Here is a 10,286-nt window from a genome sequence, read left to right as displayed (position 1 = left end):
AGAACAAACAAACAGAGATGACCAATACAATAACTGAAATGAAAACTACACTAGAAGGAATCAATAGTAGAATAACTGAGGCAGAAGAATGGATAAGTGACCTGGAAGACAGAATGGTGGAATTCACTGCTGCGGAACAGACTAAAGAAAAAAGAATGAAAAGAAATGAAGACAGCCTAAGAGACCTCTGGGACAACATTAAACGCAACAACATTCGCATTATAGGGGTCCCAGAAGGAGAAGAGAGAGAGAAAGGACCAGAGAAAATATTTGAAGAGATTATAGTCGAAAACTTCCCTAACATGGGAAAGGAAATAGCCACCCAAGTCCAGGAAGCGCAGAGAGTCCCATACAGGATAAACCCAAGGAGAAGCACGCCGAGACACATAGTAATCAAAGTGGCAAAAATTAAAGACAAAGAAAAATTATTGAAAGCAGCAAGGGAAAAACGACAAATAACATACAAGGGAACTCCCATAAGGTTAACAGCTGATTTGTCAGCAGAAACTCTACAAGCCAGAAGGGAGTGGCATGATATACTTCAAGTGATGAAAGGGAAGAACCTACAACCAAGATTACTCTACCCGGCAAGGATCTCATTTAGATTTGATGGAGAAATCAAAAGCTTTACAGACAAGCAAAAGCTAAGAGAATTCAGCACCACCAAACCAGCTCTACAACAAATGTTAAAGGAACTTCTCTAAGTGGGAAACACAAGAGAAGAAAAGGACCTACAAAAACAAACCCAAAACAATTAAGAAAATGGTCATAGGAACATACATATCGATAATTACCTTAAACGTGAATGGATTAAATGCTCCAGCCAAAAGACACAGGCTTGCTGAATGGATACAAAAACAAGACCCATATATGCTGTCTACAAGAGACCCACTTTAGACCTAGGGACACATACAGACTGAAAGTGAGGGGATGGAAAAAGATATTCCATGCAAATGGAATTCAAAAGAAAGCTGGAGTAGCTATACTCATATCAGATAAAATAGACTTTAAAATAGAGAATGTTACAAGAGACAAGGAAGGACACTACATAATGATCAAGGGATCAATCCAAGAAGAAGATATAACAATTATAAATATATATGCACCCAACATAGGAGCACCTCATTACATAAGGCAATTGCTAATAGCTATAAAAGAGGAAATTGATAGTAACACAATAATAGTGGGGGACTTTAACACCTCACTTACACCAATGGACAGATCATCCAAAGTGAAAATAAATAAGGAAACAGAAGCTTTAAATGACAAAATAGACCAGATAGATTTAATTGATATTTATAGGACATTCCATCCAAAAACAGCAGATTACACGTTCTTCTCAAGTGCGCACGGAACATTCTCCAGGATAGATCACATCTTGGGTCACAAATCAAGCCTCAGTAAATTTAAGAAAATTGAAATCATATCAAGCATCTTTTCTGACCACAACGCTATGAGATTAGAAATGAATTACAGGGGAAAAAGCATAAAATACACAAACACATGGAGGCTAAACAATACGTTACTAAATAACCAAGAGATTACTGAAGAAATCAAAGAGGAAATCAAAAAATACCTAGAGACAAATGACAATGAAAACACGACAACCCAAAACCTATGGGATGCTGCAAAAGCAGTTCTAAGAGGGAAGTTTATAGCTATACAAGCCTACCTAAAGAAACAAGAAAAATCTCAAGTAAACAATCTAACCTTACACCTAAAGAAACTAGAGAAAGAAGAACAAACAAAACCCAAAGTTAGCAGAAGGAAAGAAATCATAAAGATCAGAGCAGAAATAAATGAAATAGAAACAAAGAAAACAATAGCAAAGATCAATAAAACTAAAAGCTGGTTCTTTGAGAAGATAAACAAAATTGATAAGCCATTAGCCAGACTCATCAAGAAAAAGAGGGAGAGGACTCAAATCAATAAAATCAGAAATGAAAAAGGAGAAGTTACAACAGACACCGCAGAAATACAAAGCATCCTAAGAGACTACTACAAGCAACTTTATGCCAATAAAATGGACAACCTGGAAGAAATGGACAAATTCTTAGAAAGGTATAACCTTCCAAGACTGAACCAGGAAGAAGCAGAAAATATGAACAGACCAGTCACAAGTAATGAAATTGAAACTGTGATTAAAAATCTTCTAACAAACAAAAGTCCAGGACCAGATGGCTTCACAGGTGAATTCTATCAAACATTTAGAGAAGAGCTAACACCTATCCTTCTCAAACTCTTCCAAAAAATTGCAGAGGAAGGAACACTCCCAAACTCATTCTATGAGGCCACCATCACCCTGATACCAAAACCAGACAAAGACACTACAAAAAAAGAAAATTACAGACCAATATCACTGATGAATATAGATGCAAAAATCCTCAACAAAATACTAGCAAACAGAATCCAACAACACATTAAAAGGATCATACACCATGATCAAGTGGGATTTATCCCAGGGATGCAAGGATTCTTCAATATACGCAAATCAATCAATGTGATACACCATATTAACAAATTGAAGAATAAAAACCATATGATCATCTCAATAGATGCAGAAAAAGCTTTTGACAAAATTCAACACCCATTTATGATAAAAACTCTCCAGAAAGTAGGCATAGAGGGAACCTACCTCAACATAATAAAGGCCATATATGACAAACCCACAGCAAACATCATTCTCAACGGTGAAAAACTGAAAGCATTTCCTCTAAGATCAGGAACAAGACAAGGATGTCCACTCTCACCACTATTATTCAACATAGTTCTGGAAGTCCTAGCCACGGCAATCAGAGAAGAAAAATAAATAAAAGGAATACAAATTGGAAAATAAGAAGTAAAACTGTCACTGTTTGCAGATGACATGATACTATACATAGAGAATCCTAAAACTGCCACCAGAAAACTGCTAGAGCTAATTAATGAATATGGTAAAGTTGCAGGATACAAAATTAATGCACAGAAATCTCTTGCATTCCTATACACTAATGATGAAAAATCTGAAAGAGAAATTATGGAAACACTCCCATTTACCATTGCAACAAAAAGAATAAAATACCTAGGAATAAACCTACCTAGGGAGACAAAAGACCTGTATGCAGAAAACTATGAGACACTGATGAAAGAAATTAAAGATGATACCAACAGATGGAGAGATATACCATGTTCTTGGCTTGGAAGAATCAACATTGTGAAAATGACTATACTACCCAAAGCAATCTACAGATTCAATGCAATCCCTATCAAATTACCAATGGCATTTTTTACGGAGCTAGAAAAAATCATCTTAAAATTTGTATGGAGACACAAAAGACCCCGAATAGCCAAAGCAGTCTTGAGGGAAAAAAACGGAGCTGGAGGAATCAGACTCCCTGACTTCAGACTATACTACAAAGCTACAGTAATCAAGACAATATGGTACTGGCACAAAAACAGAAACATAGATCAATGGAACAAGATAGAAAGCCCAGAGATAAACCCACGCACCTATGGTCAACTAATCTATGACAAAGGAGGCAAAGATATACGATGGAGAAAAGACAGTCTCTTCAATAAGTGGTGCTGGGAAAACTGGACAGCTACATGTAAAAGAATGAAATTAGAATACTCCCTAACACCATACACAAAAGTAAACTCAAAATGGATTACAGACCTAAATGTAAGACTGGACACTATAAAACTCTTAGAGGAAAACATAGGAAGAACACTCTTTGACATAAATCACAGCAAGATCTTTTTTGATCCACCTCCTAGAGTAATGGAAATAAAAACAAAAATAAACAAATGGGACCTAATGAAACTTCAAAGCTTTTGCACAGCAAAGGAAACCATAAACAAGACGAAAAGACAACCCTCAGAATGGGAGAAAATATTTGCAAACAAATCAACGGACAAAGGATTAATCTCCAAAATATATAAACAGCTCATTCAGCTCAATATTAAAGAAACAAACACCCCAATCCAAAAATGGGCAGAAGACCTAAATAGACCTTTCTCCAAAGAAGACATACAGACGGCCAAGAAGCACATGAAAAGATGCTCAACATCACTAATTATTAGAGAAATGCAAATCAAAACTACAATGAGGTATCACCTCACACCAATTAGAATGGGCATCATCAGAAAATCTACAAACAACAAATGCTGGAGAGGGTGTGGAGAAAAGGGAACCCTCTTGCACTGTTGGTGGGAATGTAAATTGATACAGCCACTATGAAGAACGGTATGGAGGTTCCTTAAAAAACTAAAAATAGAATTACCATATGACCCAGCAATCCCACTACTGGGCATATACCCAGAGAAAACCGTAATTCAAAAAGACACATGCACCCCAATGTTCATTGCAGCAGTATTTACAATAGCCAGGTCATGGAAGCAACCTAACAGCCCACTGATAGATGAATGGATAAAGAAGTTGTGGTACATATATACAATGGAATATTACTCAGCCATAAGAAGGAACGAAATTGAGTCATTTGTTGAGACGTGGATGAATCTAGAGACTGTCATACAGAGTGAAGTAAGTCAGAAAGAGAAAAACAAATATTGTATATTAACGCATGTATGTGGAACCTAGAAAAATGGTACAGATGAGCCGGTTTGCAGGGCAGAAGTTGAGACACAGATGTAGAGAACAGACATGTGGACACCAAGGGGGGAAAACTGCGGTGGGGTGGGGATAGTGGTGTGCTGAATTGGGCGATTGGGATTGACATGTATACACTGATGTGTATAAAATTGATGACTAATAAGAACCTGCAGTATAAACAAACAAACAAAACAACTAATACTAAACTTTCATTGGGTTATTTGTATGGAAATATGTTAATATAAATGTTTCAGACATTACATGAAATTTCTAAAAATCTTATATGTTCTGGTATAATGTTATAAGTCATAATCCTAGTTATTACTTTAAAATGTATATCTCAGAAATAACTAATTTTCTTGTCAACTGCATTATTATGAACTTTCATCAAATCTTTAACCGTGGTCATTTTTAAGTCTTTTGTCATTTACAGACAGTTCTGGGTGTACTCTGATGCTTTTGTTAATATGTTCCTATAAAAGGGTTTCATCTTCAGGAAATTCATGGAAAAGACTCTGACAAGTACAGGTTTCTGGTACCTGATTGTACTGCTGAACTGAATGAATAAGCATTTTCAGAACTCTAATGAAAAACTGATGAGCTCATAAAAGTGCTAACAAAAGATCAAGATGAAAAAAAAAATTAATTACATGGGACTGAGTGAACTGATGAGGATGAGTATAATTTTTGTGACTTTCTGGTTGAATTTAAAAAAAGAAAAAATCCCACAAGAACTCAGAGGCAAAGAATATACAAATCAATTTTCACTGCAAAGTAAAGGAGCTGTTGCAGTGGAGGATTACTGGACTGAATGTCAATATTATGACATAGTATGAGTGTGTTTCATGTTTGGTAATTGCAATCATTGTTGCTTTTGTTGTGGTCATCCATGTACAATGCTTGGTGTCAGTCTATTTATCTCTTGTAAAAATAAAATACAGTGTGTGTGAAAAAAAAAAAAAGATGCTGACACAATTAGAGATTTAATAAGCAAAAACTGAGATACAAAATTATATAGAAAAATAGAAGGAAGGAACAAGAAGCTATGAATGAGCTAAAGTCTTTATGTTCCAAAGCAAGAAGACAACAGATGTTTACGATTAATAATCAAGCGATGGCAGTACGTACGTATTGTATATAAATGGAGGTAAATATCAGAATAAACTTTTAAAACAGTTGGAAGTGGTGGCTTCCAGGGAGAAGAATGAGAGAAGGTAGAAAATGGGACTACAATTTTTATGCTATACTTTTATGCTATACTCTACAATTTTTATGCTATACTCTGAATTTTTAACTATTTAGGTATAGTACTTTGGCAAAAAGTAAATAAAGGACATGGAGGTTAACATGAACATACTGTAAAAGTCAACATTCCTACTTCTAGGTACATACTCTAGAGAAACTCTCACACATTTATAAGAGGGTACATATGCAAAATTTTGACCAAAACTGAAATGTCTATTGGAAGGAAAATAACTAACTAAAATATGGTATGTTTAAATGATAGAATATCATTCAGCAAGTAAAAGCAACCCACTAATTTTATATATATATATATATATATATATATATATATATATATATATATACACACACACACACATATATACATAATTAGTGGATTATAAAAAACAATGCTGTCAGAAAAAAAAAAGCAGTTGCAGTATAATTTATACAGGATGAATTCATTTAAGTAAAGTCTAAAACATAAAACAATACTCTAAATTTTATCTGAATATATTTTTATATGTGTAAAGGCATAAAATTTGAATGAAAAGACACATCGAGCGCTTGCTTCAGCAGCACATATATTAAAATTGGAACAATACAGAGAAGATTAGCCTGGCTAAGTTGCTGGAGCTGTTGAAGCCACCAAATTTTTTGTGATACACAAACAAGCAGGAAGTGGGCAGATGAATTCACCTACCTGCATCCTTATCTCATTTATATCCTTAGCACTGCTTATTAACTGCGTTTGTGGTACACCAACATAAAAGCCTTGAACCAAGTCCAAGTTGTGATTTTCACCTATCTTCAAACTAAAATTAAAGCTTTGTGTTCCAGTCTAAGATACAGAGAAATAAATATAGAGAGACATTTAAAACAAGAAAGAAAGAAAAGACACATTGAATTTATAGGGAAAGGGGAAGGAAATGGGACTAGATTGGGCGGACAAAGACTCCAACTTATCCTTAATGTTTTAGTCACTATATTATAAAAAGATAAAGCAAATATGACAAAATGTTAACTATTGAGGATTCTTTATGGTCATTTTCTAGTGTATGTTTTATTACTTTGTGTAATTTCCTATATTTTTAAAATATTTCAAATTTTAAAATTTAATTGCACAAATTTTAAAATTTAACATCACACACACCTAGCCTTATACATGTATAAGATCAAAAAGCAAAGTCTTCTTAGTCCAGGAAACACAGTACTTTGATTGGAGTAAAGTTCACATAGATTGAAATTCACATACCTTATGTGAACGTAATCTGTAATAACCAACCAACTTGTAAAACTCTAATCAAAAACCTATTATTTAAAAATAAGCACATTTCTTCCCCAAAGCTAGATTCATTTAAAAGTCTTTTTAGATGAGTCACTGACCTGAAAAGTAGATAATAAATATGTTTTACATAAAATTGTGTTGAAAATTACAGGCAAAATTATTGATTTTAAGCTAAGTTATTAAGATTTTTAAATATTAAGATACTCAAGATATTAAGAAAATGAAAACACCCTTAGTTATGAAAGATTTACATAGTAAGAGGATATTATATAGGATATATCCAGGATATCAATTTTCCATTACGTATTTTCATATAGAGACTACATTTGAATGCCAAGCTTCTCCACTTAGTAATAACGCTGATAAAGGAAGTCTGGCAGGAAAATGCTTTAGTACTTCTGATGCTGGACCTGCAATGTAGCACTAGCAAATTTGGCTTTAAGAACTGCCTACTTATGTATTTATAGATGCATATAATGTACCTTTAGGCTGGAATCGAGCCCCATAGCCGTTCCAGTTTATCAAGTAAATGAAGTAATTTTTATAAAACATTATGCAGTCGATTAAACCAAGCAACAATATATACTCATGATTATTTGTAAAGGCTATCATTTATGGACTGATTTTTTGTTTTATTGTGTGGTTAAATGCCAGGGACTTGAACCAGCAAAAACTAACTGCATGGTATAAACCCAGAAAACTAAGATGATGGTTCAGTAGCAATCTTCTCTTAATGATTACAGCTATTAGTTAACATTCATTGCACACTGGCATCATTCTTCTCATTTTATAAAATATCCCTGTCTTTTCAAAGGACCAGATTTTGGCTTTTTTGATCCTTCTTTTTGTTTCTATTTTCTATTTTATTAATTTCTGTGATTTATTCTGTTGCACTTTTTCAATATTTTAAAATGAAATTTTAGCTCACTAGTTTTTATTTTTTCTTATTTATGCATTTAGACCTTACATGTCACTCTTGGTTCTGTTTTACCACCAGACTATTCTCACTGTTATTCCTTTATAAATGTTATATAATTTCCAATTTGATTTATTTTAGCCATGAACCATTTAGTTTTCAAACACATAGTATTTGGGGCCATCTTTTTCTTTAGATTTCTGATTTTGTTCAGAAAAGGAGCTCTTTATGACATGGATTGTTTGATATTTTTTGAAATCTTCTTTATGGCTTTGTGCTGCTTGATTTCTATAAACGTTTTACCCATGTTTGAAATAATCTGTATTCTCTAAATGTTGGCCAGAAGAGTCTATATATGATTATTAGATCAAGCGTATTGCTTATGTTGTCCTAATATTCTTTATCTTTATTGATTTTTGCTTGATCCATCAGCTTTTTTCATTTTTAATATTTATTTATTTATTTTGATTGTGCTGGGTCTTAGTTGTGGCATTTGGGATCTTTTAAAAGAGTTTCTCAATTTCTACTTACAATTCTTTAGACTTTCTGCTTTATATGTTTTGAGGTCATGCCTCTAGATAAGAAAAGATTCAAGATGTTACATTTTCCTTATAAACTGTTATTTTTATCATTAAATAGTGACTTTTTTCCTACTAGGTTATTTTCTTTTTTGCCTCATAGTCTATATTGATAGAAATTTGATTGATAATAGATGGTAAGACAACTCAAAATAGGTTTTGATCTACCAGCAAAACCAACTTTCTTTGGTATTCTCCTGGCATACTATTTTCGATCATTTTATATTCAACATTTCTGTATGTCTTCATGTTTTTGGTACCTCATAAATTGCTTAAGGCTCTTTTATTTTTTAAATAGGTATAAAACCTCTGGTTTTTAACAAGTCCAATCACTCATATTTACTGTGATTATATTTGGCCTTATTTCTACTATCATAAATATGCTATGCTTTCTATATGCTATGCTTTCCATTGCTGCTTCTTTTAGTTTTTCCCTGTTGGTTATTGTTGCTGCTGTCATTGCTGTTCCCCTTCTAATGGATTGGCTTAATTTACTGTCTTATTTTTTTTTCCTTTTTGTAACAGTTACCCTTAAATTTTTAACATACTTTCTTAAAATGGTCTAAAGTTAATTGATACTGCTACACTTAGACCATTTATTGTATTTGTTAAAATTATTTCCTTTCAACTTCTTTGTTTTAACTTTTAATTGTAAAATATGCAAAACAAAATTACTGTCGCAACCATTTTTAAGTGTACAGTTCAGTAGTGTTAATTATATTCACATTGTTATGCACCCAATCTCCAGAACTCTTTTCACCTTGCAAAACTGAAACTTTATACCCATTAAACAACAGCCCCCCTCCCCCATTCCTCTCTTTCTCCAGACCTTTATAACCACCATTACATTTTCTGTCTCTATGAATTTGACTACTCCAGGGACCTTGTGTAAATGGAATCCTATAGTATTTGTTTTTTTGTGACTGGCTTATTTCACTCAGCATGATGTCCTCAAGAGTCATTCATACAACAACTTTTTTTTTTTTAATATTTAATTTAATTTTACTTTTGGCTGCATTGGGTCTTCGTTACTGCGCATGGGCTTTCTCTAGTTGCGGCAAGCAGGGGCTACTCTTCGTTGTGGTGCGCAAGCTTCTCCTTGCAGTGGCTTCTCTTGTTGCGGAGCACAGGCTCTAGGGGCACTGGCTTCAGTAGTTGTGGCATGCGGGCTCAGTAGTCGTGGCTCATGGGCTCTAGAGCGCCGGCTCAGTAGTTGTGGTGCACGGGCTTAGTTGCTCCGCGGCATGTGGGATCTTCCCAGACCAGGGATCGAACCTGTGTCCCCTGGATTGGCAGGAGGATTCTTATCCATTGCACCACCAGGGAAGTCCATACAACTACTTTTTAAAACACCCCTCCTTCAAAATCAGTCTAATCAATGGTTATGTGTATTTATTTCCTCGTTCATAATGGCTTCTTACATTCATTTCTAAATTCAATTTTCATCTTCCTGAAGTACATTGCGTGAGAAGCTGTGAGAAGGTCAGTGTGCTGTAAACTCAATCTTTTCCTAAAAATCTCTTTATTTCCCTTCATCTTGAATAATTTAACTGCATAGAGAATTTTAAGCTGATAGTAATGTTCCCCTCAGCACTTTGAAGATATTTTCCCAATGTCTTCTTGCATACACTGTAACTGATGAGAAGTTTTCTATCTAAATGGCATTTCTTTAATAGGGAACTGTCTTTT

At 34.1% G+C, this 10,286-nt stretch overlaps 1 pseudogene; it reads left to right on the top strand.

Annotated features, from left to right (window-relative positions):
* Positions 1-6,378: 6,378 nt before the first annotated feature.
* On the top strand, positions 6,379-6,474 carry LOC133101812 (U6 spliceosomal RNA; annotated as a pseudogene).
* Positions 6,475-10,286: the final 3,812 nt, after the last annotated feature.

Source organism: Eubalaena glacialis, chromosome 11, assembly GCF_028564815.1.
Source record: "Eubalaena glacialis isolate mEubGla1 chromosome 11, mEubGla1.1.hap2.+ XY, whole genome shotgun sequence".
Classification (NCBI taxonomy): domain Eukaryota; kingdom Metazoa; phylum Chordata; class Mammalia; order Artiodactyla; family Balaenidae; genus Eubalaena; species Eubalaena glacialis.
Note: the sequence above shows the minus strand (reverse complement) of the source record. Positions and strands in the feature narration are given on the sequence as shown.